Here is a 23174-nt window from a genome sequence, read left to right as displayed (position 1 = left end):
AAATTTTAATATAGGAACTATGGGAATCAACCATTCCCTCTTCCTTCCCCTTCAATCAAATATGATTCCCATTCTCCTATCAAATTTAATTAAAAAAAAAAAAAAAAAAAGAAAAATAAAACCCACGTTTCACCTTAACTGTCTATGCATAACTAAAAAACTAACTACCTCACATATGTTGTACGCTATACAATATATTATATTCATTTATATAATATAATCTAGTATATTGTTAGAATAATAGTTCTAAAAATATAGTATTTATAATCTAATATATGATATTATCGCAATAATGTAATCTAGTATATTATATTATTCTACAAATAGTATATTTTTACAATAATAATTTTTATATACTATGATATAGTATATTTATTTATATTAATTTAATTTATAAATATTTTTATAATTAATTTTTTTCAGTTAGATTATTCATATTTTATTTATTTATTTATTAAAATTTAAGAAATTTTAATTTTGTCTAATTGCGATTTTAATTTTGATTCCAATTCCGAAATTTGAACCAAACACTCTTCAAAATAATCGGATTCCGATTCCGAATTAAACCAAACAAAATAAATAAATAGTCATTCTGATTCTGATTCCGTAACATTCCGATTCCGATTCCAATTCCGATTCCGAAGTTTGAACCAAACGCCCCCTTAATGTTTGTCTTGTAATACTAATTTTGGCTGCCATCCGTGATGTCTGCTACTCATTATGTTTTGCTCAATTTTTCATTTTCTTTTATATATATAACATATTCTATTCAATGTAAATAAATTGATTTAAATTAGTTTTTTTATTATTATTTTGGAAAGTCATCACCAACAAATACAATTATTAAAATTTTTTTAGGGTAAATTAAACTCATTGCTATTGAACCTTACTCATTTAAATATTATGGCCACTGAACTTCAATTCTTAACGGTATTATCACTGAATATTACACTTTTTAATACTCATTGCCACCCTACTTTAACTAACTCCACAAAATGACCGTTAACGACATCAAAATGAAAATATTCAAGAGTTAAAATTGTTACCATGAAACCACATTTTTATTTTCCAAAATCACCTTTATTGGAGTTTTCTCTCTCTAAAAATTCACTCTCTCTCTCTCCTAAGCAAACAAACATCTAAATGATTTCAAAACGAAAATTTTCAAGAATTAAAGTTCCTTAGAATATCATTAACTCTTCAGATTTTTTACTTTGAGGCCGTCAACGGTCGTTTTGAGGCGTTGGGTGGCCACTAGTATTAAAATGTGTAAAGTTTAGTGGCCATACTTTTAAGAATTGAAATTCAGTGGCCACACTGTTAAAATGGGTAAAGTTCAGTGACCGTGGATGTAATTTATCCATTTTTTTATTATGTGTTTCCCTGAAAATTTTTATTTGTGTTGTACAACTTTAGTGGTAATACTATACAGATATTAACGTTCATGTCATATCATATCATCGATACATTAATATTATTAGACTATTTTCTTGAGTAGTTAAATTCTATAATCACTCGATCATATAGTATAAACCATTCAAAAAGATCACAAGTTGTAATACCCATAGCCTTTACTCAACCTCGATGAAGAACGAGGGAATGTGTTCTGCTTTTTAACATTCCAAGAAATTAAAACAGTGCCAAAAACACACACAATAACTAGTGACTAAGCTTCTAGTTTATTTACAGTTAGCTCTGTCTGAGTCACAATAAACAATAAACACAAAAGTGCTATTAGAAAGGAACAAACCATAAAACATAATACCTTTGAGCTATATCAATACATGTAATGTTGCTTGCATACGAATCTTAGTTCATACGCTTAGTTGATGGATATGCATCATCCAAATTAACACCATTCTAAAAAGGACTAGAAACATTAGGAGCATTTTTCATATTTGAATCTAAAATAAGATCTTGTTGTGTTGAGATACTAAGATACCCTAGTATGACCTAGCTAATCCGTAGCATATCCACAAAGATTATTATTATTATTATTATTATTATTATTATTATTAGACTTTTTTATAACACTTTTTAAGATTGTATTAAGAGTGACTATGAATATTAAAAAGTTCCTTTAGATACGTATATGATCAGTTGGTATAAATCATTTATTGGAATTGGATTGCATTCGTATTTGATTAAACAAACTTCAAAATCAAAAAGTGAAAGAACCATAGTCTTTTAGAATATCATTTTCATTAACTCTAAAAATAAAATATTATCTATTATGAAAATAGATCATTATGTTAATAAAATACAAAATTAAAATGTCATAATATTCGATTTTCAAATTCATGAATCATAACGAAAACGGAAGTAATAGAAAAATTGAGAGGCTAGGATATAATTTACATCCACTTAAAAATGATATTCCAAAATGGGAATTCCCAAAGGCTAAAGCAAGGATGAGAAATGCATCATTTATATGATGATATGAAAACGAAAGGCATTAAAAGTGTGGTAGAATGCATGTATGTATGGACAGACAAATCCAAATAAGCTACTTTCAAATGCTCTCTATACATACCAAAATTGCTTCGTTTTATTGGGCCAAGCTTCCATTATCCATTAACTCATTTTTTCATTTTTCTTTCTAATTTCTCATTTTTCTTACTTTCATGATTTTCTTGATAGTGGTACAAATAATTAGGTGTTTTTAGGTTTATTTACGGCCAATTAAATAAAATAATAGACTAATTTATAGTCATCACTCTTTAATTTTGCCTTTATTTTTTTTATTATAGCCTTCAGCTTCAACCCCTAATATGTCTATAAATTTTGTATTTTATTAATGTAATGATCCATTTTACAGTTAATCAACATGACTACTTTAATCTTACCCAAAAAAAAAAAAACATGACTACTTTAATAGTAGGTAATTCTCAAATATAGAGATGATGAAAATGATATTTTAAACAATTTTGATTTTTGAATTTTTTAATTTTATGATCATTTAGTTTTTTTTTTTTTTTTTGTTACGATGGAGAAAATAGTTGTTTAGAGATTGAAAATTTTCAAAAATAATGAGTTTCAAAATCGATAAAATGGTTTTAAACAACTTTAATTCTTGAACTTTTGATTTTGAGGATGTTATCAGTCATTTTGACTTTATCAATAGAAAAAAATATGCAAATGCACCATAATCTTGGGTTTTAAAGTTTAAAAGTCATAATAATAAAAGTAAAAGTAAAGTTGAAAATGACGGATGTAATTTAACCTGAAATAATATATAGGGAAAGTCTTTTATTTTTATATATTTAGGAAGTTGAGTAACTTTGCACATAAAACTATATGTATCTATAATTATTTTATTTTGAATCTAAAAATTAAGTAGTTGTTTTTATTGTCAAAGATTAATATAAGAATTATTACTAGATTTTAACTATCATCTTAATCTTTTAGTTAAAGTAGTCCCTCGTAAATCAGTTAAGGGTTGGAATCTTTAACCCATGTAAAGCCTTAAACAAGTTGTACATGTTAAGTAATCAAACAAGATACATAACTAAGTTATACATAATCCTAACATACAGTTAGAAAGGATTATAAAAGAGTTAACATTCAGCAAGAACACCATAACACAAGAAACCTAAGTGTGGTACTCTATCATGCCCCTCGCAAGTTGATCACAACATGGAACTAGAGTAAACTTGGCACACAACGATTGAAAACGATCCCGATGTAACGACATTCTCAAAATATCAACAGTTTGACTAGCTGAATACACATAGAAAATGTGCATCTTCTTATGATTGACACATTATCGAACAAAGTGAAAATCTATCTCAAAGTGGTTTTTCTGACTATGAAATATATGGTTCATCATAAGATAAGTAACATTGAGATTGTCACACGGAATTGTAAGAAAGGGTACCACAAAACTAATCTTAGAAAGAAATTGTTTTCATTCGGCCTCCATGGACGAGCAAGCAACAACCCATTACCTTAGGGAAAACCAAGAAATCAGGTTGGAGCTAAGATAAACAAAAATACAATATAATTGATTTCCGATCATCAAATGGACTATCCCAATCAACATCAAAATAGCTCGGTAACCAAAGATGGGGTGAACTCGATGTAAGACGCAGACAAAACGATGCATTTCCTTTTAGATACCATAAAATGCGATCCACTATTGTCCATTGAACTTGAGTGGGTGTACTTGTTGAGATTTAAATTTTCTGATTCGAAGTTGTTGTTTTTACTAAGTCTAGTTTACTGGTTTTTTATTTTGTTAGTAAGATAGTAATGTCTAACAAATAGGATTTTATTGTTTCTTTAAAAACTGTTTTCTTGTTGCATTATAAGCCTTTAAAAATTTCATCAATCTGTATGTTTTTAAGTGTGCAAGAGATTGGCAGATTCAATAAAATCCTTAGCTTCATTTTTCTTATTATTTCTTTTATAATTTTTTCATAAAAAAACCCAACAATTGGTATCAGAGCTTCATTGATCTTTAAGGGATCTATGAGTATTTGAAAGGAAACCCAACCACGGCTTCCAACCACTCATCAATTCTTTCTCCTCCAATTTTTAATGGCAAAAATTATCAAATTTGGGCTATCAAAATGAAAGCTCATTTGAGAGGTTCGGGTTTATGATAATAGGTTGAATCTGAGAGGGAGATACCACCTCTTCGAAACAATCCAACCGTAAATCAAATCAGAGCTCATGAAGATGAATCAACAAAAGCTCCAAGAGCTTTATCAATAGTTCATACTATTGTCTCAGAATCAATTTTCATAAGAATCATGATTTGTGAAACTAGAAAAGAGGCTTTGGATAAGTTGAAAGAACTTTATCAAGGAAATGAAAGAACAAGGAGGATGCAAGTCTTGAATCTCAAAAAGGATTCCGAGATTCTAAGTATGAAAGAAAAAGAGTCGATTCATGAGTATTATGACAAGTTGATGGCGGTGGTGAGCAAAATCCGGCTAATAGGAGAAGGTCTACCAGACAATAGAATTGTAGAAAAATTGTTTATGAGTTTTCCTGAGAGGTTTGAGGCAAAACTGTCATCTCTTGAAGATTCAGGAGATATAAGTAAATTGGCTTCATCCGAATTAATTAATTTTTTGGAGGGTCAAGAACAAAAAAGGGGCAATGAGAAATGGAAAATGAAAAAGCAGCTGAGGGAGCTTTCTTTGCTAAAATTTCAAAAGGAAAAATGAAAATTCCTCAGTGTGTTTATTGTGAGAAGCATGGTCACGAAGAAAAAAACTATTGGTACAAAGGAAGTCTCAGTGTTTCAAATGCAAAAAGTTTGGGTACGTTCAAAGGAATTATAGAAAGAATAAAACAGAAGAAGATGTCAATTTGACATATGTTGTTGATGAAGAATTAGCATTTTAATGTTGGAGAGAAGTGCTCCAAAAATTGAAGGTGGATGAAAAGTGCACCAATAAGCCATTTGCGTAGAGAAGTGCTCCAATTACAAAATGATGATGGGAAGTACATCATATGTAAAAAAAATAACTTTGAATCGGGAAGGAATGTTGAGATTTTGATTTTCTGATTCAAAGTTGTTGTTTTTTTTACTAAGTCTAGTTTACTGGTTTTTATTTTGTTAGTGGGATAGTAGTGGCTAACAAAAAGGATTTTATTATTTCCTTTAAAATCTTTTTTCTTGTTGCATTATAAGCCTTTAAAAAGGCCATCAATTTGTATGTTTTTAAGTGTGCAAAAGATTAACAGATTCAATAAAATCCTTAACACCATTTTTCTTATTATTTCTTTTATATTTTTTCATAAAAAAAATCCAACAATTTGTATCAGAGCTTCATTGATCTTTAAGGGATTTATGAGTATTTGAAAAGAAACCCAACCACGGCTTCCAACCAATCATCAATTCTTTCTCCTCTAATTTTTAATGGCAAAATTTACCAAATTTTGGTTGTCAAAATGAAAGCTCATTTGAGAGGTTCGGGTTTATGACAATGAGTTGAATCTGAGAGGGAGATATTGTTGGTGTGCCCCAGTTCACAGGCATTGGTTCTTGTAAAAATGTATTTATGTCACATTAATAAAGGCATTAATCTAGTTCATTTATATCCTATGCTATAATATAAATAGAGAATCCATTGATTGACAATCGTAAAACCATAATCCCAAGTCTATTCTATCATGAGAATGATTACAACTACATACTTGTATATATTTGATGACTGTATGGTAGCAATTAATACTATCCATAGCACTTATTAAGTCAGTTGTGAATATGGGTACATGTTGCATACATGTGACTGGATCAATCCACCCGAGAAAACTCCATGGTGATTGTGTCATAAGTTTTCTTAAGTAGATATCTAATTGTCTTCGAACCAGATTTCATTGTAATATCAATGTGCAATCCGGTTCACTTTGACATACGCCTAAAATATCTATAACAGGATGTCAAATACTGGTATGATTAAGTAAACAGGTGAACACATATGGCATTGATAGTGAAGTGAACTGGTGAACACATTGACATTGATACTAAGATGAACCTATATTGTACACATTTTAAGCTCAAATGGAATTCTCTTGAGGGGATGTAGATGTGTCAGAGATTAATTAATATAAAAGTTATTTTTAGGTCTTAACTATTAGCTTAAACTTTTAGTTCAATTGGTTCCATGAAATGAATGACTTCCTAACATTTGGCAGTAGGTTTTGAAGTTAAAGGTTCCAAAGAGGATTTTTGTACTTTGTTTGGCTAGTTTCCCTTGATAATCGTGTCGGTCGGCACCTGACTTCAGAGTCTTCATGTGTTGTCTGGGACGCTGTTGAGGACCAACATGTGCTCTGTGGTTGTTCTCGGCCAAAGGTTGTCTGGCGGAGGCTGGTTCCTATTCACTTACATAACATGTTATTTTCTGTTTGGTTCATAGATTGGTTAAATTTAAATATTGATATTAAGAATCTCGTTTTTGGTATTCCTTGGAACATTGTTTTATAGGGATTTGGTGGATTCAGAGGTGGTGGAACCAATAGGTTTTTGAAGGGGTTTTGTACCCGAAACCGAGACATGAATTCACCATCCTTAGGGCTCGGGAGGTTGTCCAAACTAAAGAATATTTATTTCCGGCTAAAGTCGGACAGAGGGTAGAAAAGGGAACCCGAGACTAGCTTCGAGTTACTTCGGAACCATAATGGTCATTGCCTGATTGGCTTCACGGTGAATATCGGGATTTGCAGAGCCTTCATTGTAGAAATATGGGAGGTTTTCTTTGGCATGAGTCTAGTTTGGGACAAAGGTTATCGCAAAGTACAATATAATACTTAAACGGTGGTTAGTAAACTATACAATATATAAGGCTTAATATATCATTTGCTCCCTGAACTTTCAAAGTGTCTCAATAGCCTCCTGAACTTGCATAAAATGTTCAGTTAGCCCCCTGAACTTGCATAAAATGTAATCAATTGATCACTCGGTTGGAAAAAAAAGTAAGTTAAATGCGTAAGATGTATTCTACGTGGCTTAGAATGTTATGACATTATTCAAGAATAGAGTAAAAATGAATTTATTACTTGCTCAACTATAAACCTTGTATTTTCTAATATGACAACAATAATACCCTGATCTTGATTATTTTACTTTTTTTTAAGACGCGTGCAATATATTTTTCGCATTTAACTTACTATTTTTATAACCGAGTGATTAATTTATTACATTTTACTAAAGTTCATGGGGCTAACTGAACATTTTATACAAGTTTAATGGGCTATCGAGACATTTTGAAAGTTTAAGGGGTCAATCAAACTTTTTGGACAAACGGTGGCAAATGATGTATTAAGCCTATGTATAATATAATTCATGATCTAAAAGCACACGTGTTATAAGTTTGAGGTATATGGTCCATATAAACATGGGAAAAGATGCATTGATTACACAAAATATCTATGGTTTCTTGATTAACTATTTTCATAGTATAGACAAAAGACAAAGGGGGAATGAATCATTAATTATATTTCTTGTTATTCAAGCTTGCCCGGATTTGACCCAACATACTTCTAAATAAAAGCTACTATTTGGTATGCTTTTACCTGCTTAATTTACTTCCACTTTCTTTAGATGCCTATGTTTCGGATTCCAAACCTCAACTTCAGAAATTATGTGCTAATCTTGAACTATATTGCATATAAATTTCAATTATTGATTTTATAATTATTGATTGAGATTTATTAACTTAATCTCAAACCTAATTTTTTAAACTTAATCCCTCAATTTGACACCTATTTTAAGAGAATCCAAATCCATCTAATTCTAACGGATTGCAATTCAAATTTAAAGCTAAAAAATTCAGGTCAACTCAACGCGCTTATAGTATTTGAAGAAAGATATAAAGCTAAAAGACTTAAATTTGTATCTATCTAGACTCGCAAATGCAGACGAACAAGATTGCAACCGGAACCCGAGAATGGAACCTTAAATTGATGAATCTGGACTCGAACCAAACAAAATTGATCTCAACGATTGATTTAACCCCTTTCCTCACTTTTTAGAATGATTAAGATGTTGAATTGGGTGTTTACCTGAAGAATCGGTGAGGGAAATCATGGATTTCAACCACTTTCACTGACTTTCATTTTATTTCAAGTGTTTCTCTCTCTAGAAACCTCTTTCAAAGACTTTAATTCTGATCTTAATTGGTGTTTAGGATGATTTGGGTTGATTTGGAAGCTTTGACTGTTGTTTTCGATTGAAGAAGATGAAGAAGAAAGGTTGTTCTTCACTTTACCTTTCTACTTTCTCTCTCTATCCTTGTATCTTTTTCTTTTCTCAAAGATCACCCTCCCCACCTCATTCTGAGTGTTTTCCCTTTTAGCTCGTACGTCAATTGTGTGAAGAGTTAGTGGAGTTAGTGGGCACGTTTACAGCAATTTACAAAAACTATTGTAGATTCACGACAGTGGCCGATCGGCCACTTGCCCCTAACCCGAATGAAGCCCATATTACTTAGACATCCGAAAACGCCATTCATGACCTCCGATTTTAATGAAACTTATACTGTTGGACTCGTCTCCACGAGATGAACATTTGTATATCTCACAGTCCACGGCTAAAAATGACCTGACCTAAAGATATTGCTCTAAGGTCGTTTTAGGTTTTCGTTCGGAAACTTCGAATGATCATAACTCCTTTGTTTGACCTCCAAATCGAGCTCAGAAAAGTGAGCTAGGCTTTGAATGGAAAATACTTGACTTTAAGCTCTAAGATTGATGAAAATGAGTTTGGGTTTCGGTCATTGATCTTGTACAAAGTGATGTGGGACCCACCTGCAACATACCAAGCATAGGTAACCTAAATTCATCATTAGGGTCATAAAAGTCCATGTTAATAGGATACCTCCCGGTTACGCTTTTTAAAGCCAAGATGTCGACCTCCATTCTTGGTGTTAAAACTCTTAATCGAAAAGAGCACGGTTAGAAAGAAGAGAGTAGCAAACCTCAGTGGTCAAATGTCCTCCTGATGTACACTTTTTCGGATGACTTGTGTCATTCCTCAATCAACATTTCTGAAGAAAAAATATATTTTGCCTCTTCGATTGAGAATAATGATGTGGTGAAAGAACAATTCCTGCAAAAAGAAACCCCCTTGGGGGAAAAGATTACTCTAATCACGGAAAATGGAACTTAAATCGATGCCTCTTGCATATAGAAACCTCTATCTCGAGGTAAGGATTACTTTAGATACACAAAGGTATAAAATTGAAAATGTCCTGCAACTTGGAAACCCAAGGGGTAAGAATTACTCCAGCTACAGAAAGTATAACTAATTTCTACAAATTAGAAACCTCTATCTCGAGGTAAGGATTATTTTAAATACAGAGAATCTAAAACCAAAAATATCCTACAACTTGGAAACCTAAGGGGTAAGAATTACTCCCGCTGTAAAACGTAAAACTGATTCCTGCAAATTAGAAACCTCTATCTTGAGTATGGATTACTAAATACAGAGAATATAGAACTGAAAATATCCTACAACTTGGAAACACAAGAGGTAAGAATTACTCCAGTTACAGAACGTTGTAACAATGAATAAAAGTAAATTGAGTTTAGATTTGGACCTTTATAATCTCGTCCAGTAAGTATTGGTAAATGAACTGATATTTGGACCTTTATGACCTCGTGTAGAAGGTTTGGACTTTTATGACCTCGGTCAGGAAATTTTATTTGTATTGAAAGCAAACACCCCATAGCAGCACAGAATGTCATTATTTGAACCAAACGACTTGTAGCTACACGGACTATGGTTATTTGAAGAGAATTGAAACTAAACGATCCGTAGTTGCACGAACTGACGTTGTTTGAACCGAACGACCCATAGCTGCACGGACTATCATTATTTGAACTAAATGATCATAATTGCATGGACTATCGTTATTTGAATTGAATTGAAACTAAACAACCCGTAGTTGCACAGACTGGCATTGTTTGCTTTTCCTCTATAATCCAATGGCCCATAACTTCACGGTTTTACGTTGTTTGAACCGAATGACCCGTAGCTACATGAACTATCATTACTTGAACCAAATCAAAACTAAATGACCCATAGCTACACGGACTGATGTTGTTTGAACTGAACGACCTATAGCTGCATAGACTGTTGTTATTTGAACCAAGTGACCCGTAGCTGCACAAACTATCGTTGTTATTTGAATCAAATTAAAACTAAACGACTCGTAGTTGCTTGGACTGATGTTGTTTAAACTGAACGACCCGTAACTGCACGAACTGTCACTATTTGAACTAAATTGAAACTAAACTGCATGGGCTGACATTGTTTGAACCGAACGTCTCAGGGTTGCATGGGCCATCTTTATTTGAATCGAATGACCCATATCTATGTGGACTATCATTATTTGAATCAAATTGAAACTATACGACCCGTAGCTGCACAGACTGACGTTGTTTGAATTGAATGACCCGTAGCTGCATAGACTATCATTACTTGAACTGAATTGAAACTAAATAACCCGTAGCTGCACAGACTTTCGTTATTTAAACTGAATGACCCGTAGTTGCACTAACTATCATTATTTGAATCGAATTGAAACTAAATGACCCATAGCTGCACAGACTATCGTTATTTGAATCGAATTGAAACTAAACGAGTCGTAGCTATATGGACTGACGTTGTTTGCATCTGATCTATAATCCAATAATATGTAGTTGTATAGACTGACGTTGTTCAAACTGGATGACCCGTAGTTGCACAAATTACCGTTATTTGAACTGAATGACCCGTAAAAGCAAGGACTATCATTATTTAAACTGAATTGAAACTAAATGACTCATAGCTGCATGGACTAACGTTGTTTGCATCTGATCTGTAATCCAACAACTCATAGCTGCACGGACTAGCGTTATTTGAACTGAAGTACTTGTAGCTTCATGGACTATTGTTATTTGAATCTGAATGGGAAGAACGTTCTCTCCTTGGTACATCTGTTTGAATATGTGTGATGCATGTATGCATGAAATGTATGACATTTGATATATGTCGTGACTGCTCATTACTCAATCTCTGAGTGCATGGGTGAGGGTGATGATAATAATGTGATGAGGAGCACTGGAGCTCCCACCATATAATGTGATTTGACTTTGATGATGATCACCCCTGAGGTGTTTTGATTTTCCGATAAGGATTAGATCTCTTCCCGCTGGCGCAATTTGGCTTTGATTTTGCTTTACATTTTTTCTAGGCTACACTTTGTGGATTTTCAGTCTAGCGAGTTGCTCGACTTTTCCTTAAGTCGTCCGTTGTGGGTTTTCAACTTAACGAGCATTTGTCTGTTTATTCTTATTTTTTCTTTGTCTCAGATATAGCTTCAGGAGAGGCTCTTGGAATAAATGCAGTCCATTGGCTTCGGAGGACTTGGGGAGACTTTGAAGGATTTCTTGATGATTTCTTTGAGTGGTTCACGCACATTATAGATAAGTAGACCTGGTTGATTTACACACTACTGAGCGAGCTCAATGTGGGAAGATACCTAAGAGATATGCTTCGAAAAGCTTTTGAATCCGCTTTGACTTCTTTGTATGCATTTGAGTTCTCTTGAAGATAGAAACAAGTTCATTTATACTTCTGTTTCCGCATTTCTCTTTTCTTTCGATGATTTTTCTTTCTTTTATTATCTTTTCTTTTTCTATTTTTTTCTTTTATTGTCGTTTTCTAATGCAAAGTCTTACTAAACAAATTCATTTTAATAGACAAAACCAAATTTTACTTTATAATAAACTTGGTACACATGTTTGTTTGTATAGCAAAATGATTAGCCTCTGTTATCAGTTATCCCTTTCAGATTTTTTAACTGAATCTTTTCTCTTATTGTCTTACTGTTGCCTAGATTGTCCTTTCGAATTTTCAACCTTTTCGGCGACTCGGGTATTTGTGGTCATTGCTTTTCGGTAGGTCCGGGTTTTCAACCTAACAGATCTTATTATCTTTTTTTTTTGTCTTTGTGTGTGGGGCTTCAGCATTCGGGAATTCATATATGGTAGACTTCAAGTGATCTTGGTTGACTAGGTTTGTGAATCATTTCTCTCCATGTCTATCATTTTTATTGTTTCTTTTGACAGCACCAGTGTTGTCTTGTTCAAGTTGCTTTTGATATGATCTTAGTTCATTATCGATATAACTATATTGGATTGACACAAGTTTTCTTCTATAGACAAGTTCTAATCCAATCTAATGGATCCTCTAAAAAAGAAGCTTGATAACAACTTTAAAAAAATCATAGTTCGGACTTACTTTGTAAGTTGTTTAATATTAAATAAATAGAAGTATATAGAGAAGACATGTGTTAATGCATAAATTAAGACCATATAAAGACAAATATGAGTATGGAGAGATGAAAAAATATATGTTAATGCATTAATTAACATAAATTTGATTTAAACCATTAAGTGGATGGTGAAAAAATAATATTTAAGACACAAAAAATTTAATTATTTTTATGAAATGACATATCATCACTTGGGTGATATGACACTCTTATAAAAAAACCATATAGTTCAACTTTTATATATATATATTTTTGTTATATTCTTCAATTAATGGTTAATTTATTTTTATTTTTTTGAACTCTTATAAAAATTGTAAAAATTTGCTCACATAATCAAAATAATACATTCTGATAATGTTAAAATGTTAATATCTATATTCTATAAAAAGAATGACTATACAATAATACATGATTGAATATGTTCATCCATCCATACAAAATTAAAAAAATAATTAATTTGTACAATTTAAAATTGAATATTTTTTAATTAAACCTAAAATAAATAGGGTAAATAATTATAAAGTCCTTATGTTTTTGCTTAACATACTAGTAGGTCCATCCTATTATTATAAGATCATTAAGTTTTATTTTAATCAACTCTTTAATCCTTTCATGTGTTTTTGTAGATGAAAGTCCAAATTGCCCCTAATTATTTACATAAAAATCTTATTTTTTAATTTCATATTTAATCGAAATAGTTTTAATAAAGTTTATGAAGTATATATATACTGAAATTTATTTAATTGTATATACTAATCATTAATAATGTATTTTTATTCTCTTAAATTTTTATTTTTTTAATATAATGTCTTTAAACTAGCATTAAATATTAATAAAGTATTTAAAAATCATATTTTTTTTTCATTTATAAAATTTATTAGAGATAAATAAAGATTACTTTTTATAATTAGTTTTGTTCTTATTTTGATAATTTTTGAAATATTTTTCATTCATTTTTTTAGTCAATAAAATTTAGGCTACTAAATTAAATTTCTATAATTATATAAAATTTAATAAATTACTTACTCAATATTGTAGAGATTATGCAGGAAAAATAATCTTGTAGAGACTATATAGGAAAAAAGGAGAAAAAAACATAAAATAGGAAAAATAGATGTTTTATTATTAAAATATAGAATAAAGGATAATTTTGGTATTTTAAAATTTATTTGGTATAGTTTGACCATTGACTCAAATATAAGGACTAAGGAGTTAATGAAATTAAAAACTGATGGACTATATAATTATTTCTAAAAACAGAGGGACTAACTAATGTATTAAGTAAAAACTCAGGGACTTTATAATTATTTACCCAAATAAATATGAAATATTATATATACCGTTCAATATGCTAGTGTTTTTTTTTTTGGTAGGAAAATGAAAGGAAAACAAACGAACAAAAAGCCTAACCCGGGATCAGTCTAGGAAGGCTGACCCCAACCCTATCCTCAAGAAGAGTAGACAAAAGAAAAGAGGGAGGAATAGAAAGGGTAGTAACACCTAACATCCCCCCATGCCCAGCAGCTGCTAAGCGATCCGCCACGCGGTTTTGCTCCCTATAAATATGGGAGAAACTAAGAGCCTCAAAGGCAGGACGAAACCTCAAAATAGCCTTGATCAGATTCTGGCTATTAAGATAAAAAAGTCTGGCTATCAGAAATCCTGTTGATTGCCTCCAAATTGTCAGACTCCACCGAAAGCCTTTTAACACCTATGCGAATGGCAAGTTTAATACCTGAAAGAATACCCCAGAGCTCCGCAGAAAAGGACGAGCCCATCCCCAAATTATGGGTAAACCTAGCCAGCCTAGCGCCACCAGCATCTCGAAGAACACCTCCGGCAGCAATTCTGCCATTGCTAAGGTAGGAGCCATCCGTATTCAGCTTCACAACCCCTTCTCTAGGCTTCCTCCAACCAACTAAATGGACCACTTTATCCGGGGGAGGTCTCGCAAGGGGCTCCCCTTCAAAGCTCTTTATAATAACAGAGAGCTTTTTCGAGAAGAAGTCAAGTAAGTCAGGGATACGGATAGTCTTCTCCGCAAATAACTCTTCATTCCTCCATTTCTAAATTTGGTGACAGATAATAACGAAGAGAATGTCACCGTGCTCCATGTTGGCCAATATGCTAGTGTAATTAGACTATAAAATTTATCTAACCGTTTTTTATTTTAAAAAAAAATAATATAATTTCATAATTCAACTAGTTAAAAATAGGGTAAATTTCAAATAAAACCTATGTGGTTTCACTAATTTTCAGATAAAGGACTGTGGTTTACTTTTTGTCAAAACAAGGATTGAGGTTTCGCACTTGGATTAATGCTATTAAAACCATCTTTAACGACCTGGAAAATGAAAATTTTAAAGAATTAAAGTTGTTCAATGTCATATTTTCTATAGAACTACATTTTCAATTTTCGAAAATCATCTTTTTTGGAACTTTCTATCTCTAAACATTAACTTTCTCGCTCTTTACCAAACTTAATCTAAATAATCTCAAAATAAAAAAGTTGAAGAATTAAAGTTGTTTAGAATATTAGTAGTTCTTAAAATATGTCATTTTTAAAGTCGTCAATAGTTATCAAATGAACGGAACTAGGTAAATTGCACGTCATTAAAATATGATTATCAATTAATATAATGAAAGCACACGTTCAAGAAAAAGAAAAAAGGATAATTAAATAATAAAAATAAAGATTCATTCTTAAATGGGTCTAAGCTTTATGAATTATACTATAATGTAATATAATAAAGCACCTTATAATAATGGGATTAAATCATGAATTTCTTAATGTGAGATCTCGACAAAGAGGATAAAGTTGGTCTCTTTTGTTTCTTTTCATGCTATGCTATGATTTTTTTTTTCATAATCTACTTTTGATTTGTTTTTCTTTTCTTTCTTTAATGCTTTGCATTGTTTAGCATAAGTTCCAATATTTCCATACCTAACTAGTTATTTGTTTTTATTATTATTGAATCAATTTTATTTTAATGTTAGTAATTGGATACCAAACCCTTTGTTTTTGTCTATCTAAAAATCATCAATACACATACAATTTACTCATTGATGTAGATTGAAGTCGGGTGAGAGTTTTAATTGTAAACTCACAAAGAATACTAATATTTTCTAGCTAGACTAGAAGGTTGAATGAACCCAAGGATTTGAAAATCCAAAGCTCCAATGGAGGCTAGAAGTTTTAATTCATCAAAAGTTAGCAAACATTACAAAATAATGAGACTGTATACTCCTTTTAATTCAGAGGGAAAAGACTAAAAGCCCTTAACTAGGGTTTCCAACATTACCTAACTAATAGGGGTAAAATAGGGGGTAGTAAAGATTAGTGGCAGTTCAGTAAATAAGGGTTGGTGGCAAAACAGTAAATAAAAGGTGGCAGAAGATGTTCCTAGCAACAGGAACTTGGGGAGGAAGTATTCCTCGGCCCAGGCACGCTCCGAGTGATCTTTCTCACGCCCCGCGTGAGTGAGCTTCTGATCTTGGAGACATTGGTTGGGGAGCTTCACGCCCCGCGTTCTGTATGGCATGCCCCGCATCCTTGACCTCTTGGAACTCGTTTGCTTCGAGAGTCCAATTCACGCCCCGCGCATAAGGCAGCACGCCCCGCATAGGTGACCTCCTGGACTTTCCTCCGGATTTCGATCCCTTCACGCCTCGCGTGTTGGAAGAAACGCTCCGCGTGTTCTGCTGGTTGTCACGGTCCTCTTCCTCCTTGGGTGGCTCTCCACGATCCTCGTCTTTTGGCTGCAGGGTCGTTGCTTTATGAGGGATGCCCTCATCATTCTCCCCTTCTTTGAAATAGTTGGACTCCACCTCGGGCGCCTTGGTCGGCAACGATCCCTCCGGTTTCCACAAGCTCAAATCCTGCAAGTTAAAAGAATGTGACATTTTTCCAAGCCAATTAGGAAGGGTTATTTGATATGCGTTGGCATTGATCTTATTAGCCACTTTGTAGGGCTCATACTTCCTCGGTCTCAACTTGCTACTCAGTGCATGTATAAGTCGTTCCTTTCCCAAATACACCATCACCTCATCCCCAACCTCAAACTGAACATCCCTCCGGTGCTCATCAATTTTGGCCTTGATCTTGTTGTTTTTCTCCTTGATGTTATACCGAACTTCTTGGTGCATCTTATGATAATCATTGGCCAAATTGTGGGCTACTATACTCTTCTTCTCTCCCTTTGGGACCTCTCCCAAATCAAGTGAATGGTTGGGTGCTTTGGTGTACACAACCTCGAAAGGTGCCTTTCCGGTAGTAGAACTCACGGTGGAGTTGTAAGCAAACTCGGCTTGTGCAATTATATAATCCCACATCTTGGGTTTGTCCTGAAGGAAAATAGGCAAACGTTTGGCAGCGGAAATATAAATTTTTTAACCTATTTTCTTTAACCAAGATCTGTTAATCGTTATTTCATATAAAGAGGGATAGAAGGAAATACCTTTTGAAGTTCTATCTACTGTTGCAATCGAAGTGCCCTCAACTCTTACTCCGAGTTCACGAGCACAAAACAAAAACACAATTCAAACAAAGATTAGAACTCAACCGTATAATAGCAACCAAAGCAGATTGCCTCTAATTAATCAACACAAGATCAAGGAATAAAAGAAAGAGATGAAAATCGATTGATCGGAAGCAAGCGGTGAACGATGATCCACTACAGTAGGGGGTCCAAATTCACTCTCTCTAGGATAGCTAGGCTGGCCGAAATTTACAATGAGGGGGGGGGGGGGGTATATATAGCCTCTTCCATCTAAACCCTAGTCAGATAGAATTAGGTTACTGAGTAAGAATTTAATTCGGAATAAATTTTTTATTGTTATTATCTATAATTATATTTAAATATAAAGATAATAATAACTTATTGATAGGATAATAATAGAAGCAATTTAATCTCATTAAACCTCCTAACTTATTTATCATATAATTAATTTAATTCATAATCATAATCTAATTATAATTGTTTAAATTAAATCAATTCCTTTGTGTATTTAATACACAAATTCGCCCCCTATACTACTGGGCCTTAGTGGACTCAGTTGGGCTTCCGTCAATTAATTAACATCTGTTTCTCTTTTGAGTTCCAAGTCTTATGTGTGACCCATTAGGTTCTTATTGCTTCTAGCCGTATACAACTATTAAATTAATTTTCTCAGAATTATATTTAATCTTTGTATAATGGAATGATTACGCGAACTGTGATTGGCAGATCCGAAACATCCCCCCAGAGCTATAAGAAGATAGGTTGATTCTGTCGTTGACCTTTCCGTATTAGTCACAGTATAATTCGATCCTTCATCAACTACATCCTTGAACAAAATCTTATGACTATGGGCAATGTCCAGTCACATATAGCGAGACGTTCGTTTTACTTGTACAGGCCGAGTTAACTCCAATTATATAGGTTAAGTGAAATCTGCATTTCAAGTCTTAAGCTATCACCTTGCAAGGATTTAGAGTTAAGTCTTCCACAAGCGATCCTTGGACATATCTCCCATTTATCATGAGTGACAAATGCTCAATCCAATGTATAACTATCCTGTAATTACTTCCTGTGATACCCAACGTCTTCCGTACACACTCCAGAGTCATCCCTGTTATGGATCGTGTTACAACAGGATCAAAGCATCACATTCCATAATCCAGAATCACTAATTAACATTCTTTTGAGTCTTAGGATTACTTATACCTATTAATACCAATGAGATAAACAGGTGACAAGGATAAATCTACCCATCATGTTATCTCAAGTCGGGTCCCCAATCCTAATGAACCCCTTTCATTGGATCCATGTAACTGTCCAGATATCTGCATATCTGAAGCTTGTGAGATCAGCTCTCTGTCTCGACAGAAAACATTGTTACATGCAAGTCTCAACAGTGTTATGTCAATCCCTATTTAAGACATATCACTTAACTTGGGGTGAATTTAAGTTTATTAGTTTATTATAATGTTTCGTCTCACTTCATGCTTATATGAACACTTTATAATCACTTTAAATAAACTTACAGATTTCCTTTTATTAGACTTATTTAGTTCTTTAAAGGAGGTTGCCTTTATACAGTTATGAAACCATATCTTATTAAAACAAATGATATAAAGAACAATTCATTTACATTTGGTTTATATCCTGGAACAATTGTCTATAGGACACTAAACCCCAATATGTCCCGGCACTTGCTTCTCAATAGATTTCCCAAAGTCCGGTTTACCGCTTCGGTTTGCCCATCCGTTTGTGGGTGAGCCATGGTACTAAACTTCAAAGTGGTTCTAAGAATAGCCCAAAGAGTTCACCAAAAGTGGCTAACGAACTTCGTGTCCCGATCCAACACTATGCTCTTCAGAATCCCATGTAACCTCACCACCTCACGGAAGAAAAGCTTAGCAATGGCGATGGCATCATTGGTCTTTCGACACGAGATGAAATGGGCCATCTTCGAAAATCTGTCCACCACCACGAAAATAGAATCCATACCACGTTGAGTCCTCGGTAGCCCCAACACGAAGTCCATCAAAAGGTCTTCCCAAATGGTTCCGGAATCGGAAGGTGCATACGTAAGCCGGCATTAGTAGTGTGTCCCTTAGAAGTTTGGCAATTCTCACATTGCTCCACAATGTACGCCACATCTCTTCTCAATTTCGGCCAATATTAACGGGAGCTAACCACTTCAAAAGTCTTGTACCTACCAAAATGGCCTCCCGTATGGACGTACCCAGAAGGCACAATTGGCTACCCCTCATGAGAAACCCATCAACCAACTGATACTCGCCTCCTTCGGTGCCATTCCTACACTTCTCCCACTCACTTCCAAAGTCCGGATCATCATAGAACTCCCCCTTGATGTGCTCAAAATCCATTAACTCCAAGGCTACTGTTTTGAGGAGTGCTACCCTTCGGGTCAAAGCATCTGCCACTTTGTTTTGTTGACCCGCTTTGTTGAGAAGCTTATAGGGAAACTTGTCCACAAAGGCGGACCATCTAGCATGCATAGAGCTCCGGAGTTCTTTTTGACTTCCCAAGTACTTGAGGGCTTAGTGGTCGGTGTACATCATGAAATCCTTCCCAATGAGATAGTGCTCCCACGTCTTGAGAGCCCGCACTATCGCATAAAATTCCTTATCATAGGTGGCCCACTTTTGCCATGATTCACACAACTTCTCACTGAAGTAAACAATGGGTCGCCTCTCTTGCATCAACACTCCCCCAACTCCTACTCCACTTGCATCACATTCAACCTCGAAGAGCTTGTCAAAATTTGGAAATGCTAAGACCGGAGCGGTGCTTAGCTTTTCTTTTATCAATACAAAACTGCCCTCTTGTTCATCTTTCCACTTAAATCCTCTCCCCTTCTTCAAACACTCGATCATGGGAGCAACAATGGCGCTGAAATTCCGGATGAATCTATAACGACCCGGTCCGAAGAGGGTGGCACTGGGGTAGAAGGCCTGAGAAAGGAGCGACCCTAAGGGATTGCGATGAGGGCAGGAATGAACTGAATCCCACATCGGAAATGGAGAGGGAGTGATTGGGGCTTATTAGTAAGATGAGAATCCAATACATATAGACGTGTTTTAAAGCCGTGATGCCCAATGTGTTGGAATTGGGCCAGAGCGGACAATATCTACATGGAATTGGAACATGGTGTTACAATTGGTATCAGAGCCGACTCTCCATGTACGATGTGTGGTTTGGGGATGAACCAGGTGGAAGCTGGTGGGCCTGTAACGACCCGGTCCGAAGTGGGTGGCGCCGAGGTAAGAAGGCCTGAGCAAGGAGCGGCCCTAAGGGATGGTGATGGGGGCAGGAATGAACTGAATCCCACATCGGAAATGGAGAGGGAGTGATTGGGGCTTATTAGTAAGATGTGAATCCAATACATGTAGACGCGTTTTAAAGCCGTGCGGCCCAATGTGTTGGAATTGGGCCAGAGCGGACAATATCTACATGGTATTGGAACAGAGTGTTACAGAATCGCCTATAGAAAGTGGCTAACCCATGAGAACTTCTAATCTCCCCAACGATCTTCGGAGTCTCCACTCCTGAATAGCTCTAACCTTTTCTTCATCAACCCGGATTTTGTTTCCACTTACCACATACCCGAGAAACACTAAACTCTCTATCACAAAATCATACTTCTTCCTGTTAGCAAAGAGTTTATTCTCCCGGAGTAATACCAATACGGCTCTTAAGTGCTCCATGTTCTCCTCCAACGTCTTATTATGGATGAGGATGTCATCAAAGTAGACCACTACGAACTTACCAATCACCGGTCAAAGGGCTTGGTTCATCAATCTTATAAAAGTACTCGATGCATTGGTCATCCCAAACGGCATCATTAGCCACTCATACAACCCGTCACGCATCTTAAACACCGTCTTCCATTCATCTCCCGCCTTTATCCTAATTTGGTGGTACCCACTCCTTAAATCAATCTTCAAAAAGACCTTGGACCCACACAAATGATCAAGCAAATCATCAAGTCGGGGAATCAGGAACTTGTATCATATGATGATCTTGTTGATGGCTCGGCTATCCACACACATTCTCCACGACCCGTCTTTCTTAGGCATCAATAAAGTCGGAACTGCACATGAGCTCATACTCTCCCTCACATAACCCATCTTGATTAGTTCCTCCACCTTATCCTTCATAATTTCACTCTCTTTGGGACTCATCCGATAATGAGGGAGGCTAGGTAAACTAGCTCCCGGTACGAGGTCAATGTGGTGTTGAATGTCCCTTAGAGGTGGTAACCCATATGGTAGTTCTTCCGGAAACACATCTCGGAACTCATTAAACAAACTCCCCACATCTTCTGGAACTTCTCTTTCTTCACTTCCTAGGCCATCCGATGTCATACTAGATTTGACCATCACTGCATAGACCACTTGACTTTTCTCACACTCGTTAATGAACACCTTGTGAGTTGGGCAAACGGTCAACGTAGATTTTCCTTTGGCCTTAGTCTCTCCCACAAGAGGTGTGAGCACATATCGAATCCCATCCTTTAAAAACCGATAGGTGTTCTTCCTTCCCGCATGAGTAGCATCCTTATCAAATTGCCAAGGACGCCCCAATAGTAGGTGGTAAGCATCCATCTCCATAATGTCATAATAGACCTTATCCCGGTACTCCCCAATCTCAAGAGGTACCAGACACCTTTGGGTGACCTTCATCTCTCCCACATTCTTGATCCACCCCACACTATACGGACTAGGGTGCGCCTCAATAGTCAACCCCAACCTCGTAGCCGCGGTGTCGCTAATGATGTTCTCTTGACTGCCGCTATCAATTATCACATTACACTTTACCCCTTGTACTAGACATCGGGTCCGAAACAATTGGTGCCGTTGATCTACTTCTACTTTACTCGAGACCAAGAGTCTCCTCACTACATGTATAGCCCAGCCACTATCATATTCTCCATCCTCCTCATCATCTATCAGATCACAACACATATCCCCCTCATCATCATACTCATCTTCATCATCATACCGCTCAACCATATTAGCACTCCTTCGCTTGGGGCACTCATTGGAACGATGACCCGCCTCGTTGCATCAGAAACATTTAAATGGAGTCGGTCTTGTATAAGGGTTATTGCCCTTGATAGGGGTATTTTACCCCTATCTTTTAGCATGATTTACGGGATGATTTTGGGTAAAATGAATAAGTTTAATTACAAAAATAGAGTGTTTTAATAAAATAATAAAATAAAAATAAAATCCGAGCTTTCGGTTAATTTCCTTTATTTTTAGTTGAATTTAGAGAATAAAATGTCAAGCTAACTCGGCTCGTAAGAAGTGTATTTCGCAGGTACAATAAGGAGCAAAAATCCACGCATACGCGGGGCGTATCAACCCTTACGCGGGGCGTGAAACATGGTGCCAGAAATAATTGCCTTATCCGCAGGCACCATGTGGAACTGACTCAGCATACGCGGGGCGTATGCCATTTTACGCGGGGCGTATGACACATGTCGGCAATAATTGGCCTAATCTTGAAAGTCAGACTGCATTGTCTCCCGGAGTCAACTCTCCATACGCGGGGCGTATCACTATATACGCGGGGCGTAAAAGGCAGTTCTTCAACGTAAAAAGATCAGAGACTCATTTATGCGGGGCGTACTTCAGCTACGCACGGCGTAAATGCTCCAATTCTAGCAATAAAACTTCAGAGACTCATACATGCGGGGCGTATTTCAGCTACGCAGGGCGTGTATGAGACAATTGGACAAGGAATTGGTCCACATGCAGGAGATTTCTGACGGAATGGGCACTTACGCGGGGTGTAAGCCACTTTACGCGGGGCGTATCATGGGATTTCTGCACCAAATAATGTTGCTCCATGCTTGTGCTTTGTGAAATTACCAACTTGCCCT

The sequence above is a fragment of the Euphorbia lathyris genome, chromosome 7 (assembly GCF_963576675.1).
Source record: "Euphorbia lathyris chromosome 7, ddEupLath1.1, whole genome shotgun sequence".
NCBI lineage: Eukaryota > Viridiplantae > Streptophyta > Magnoliopsida > Malpighiales > Euphorbiaceae > Euphorbia > Euphorbia lathyris.
This window is presented reverse-complemented; position numbering follows the sequence as displayed.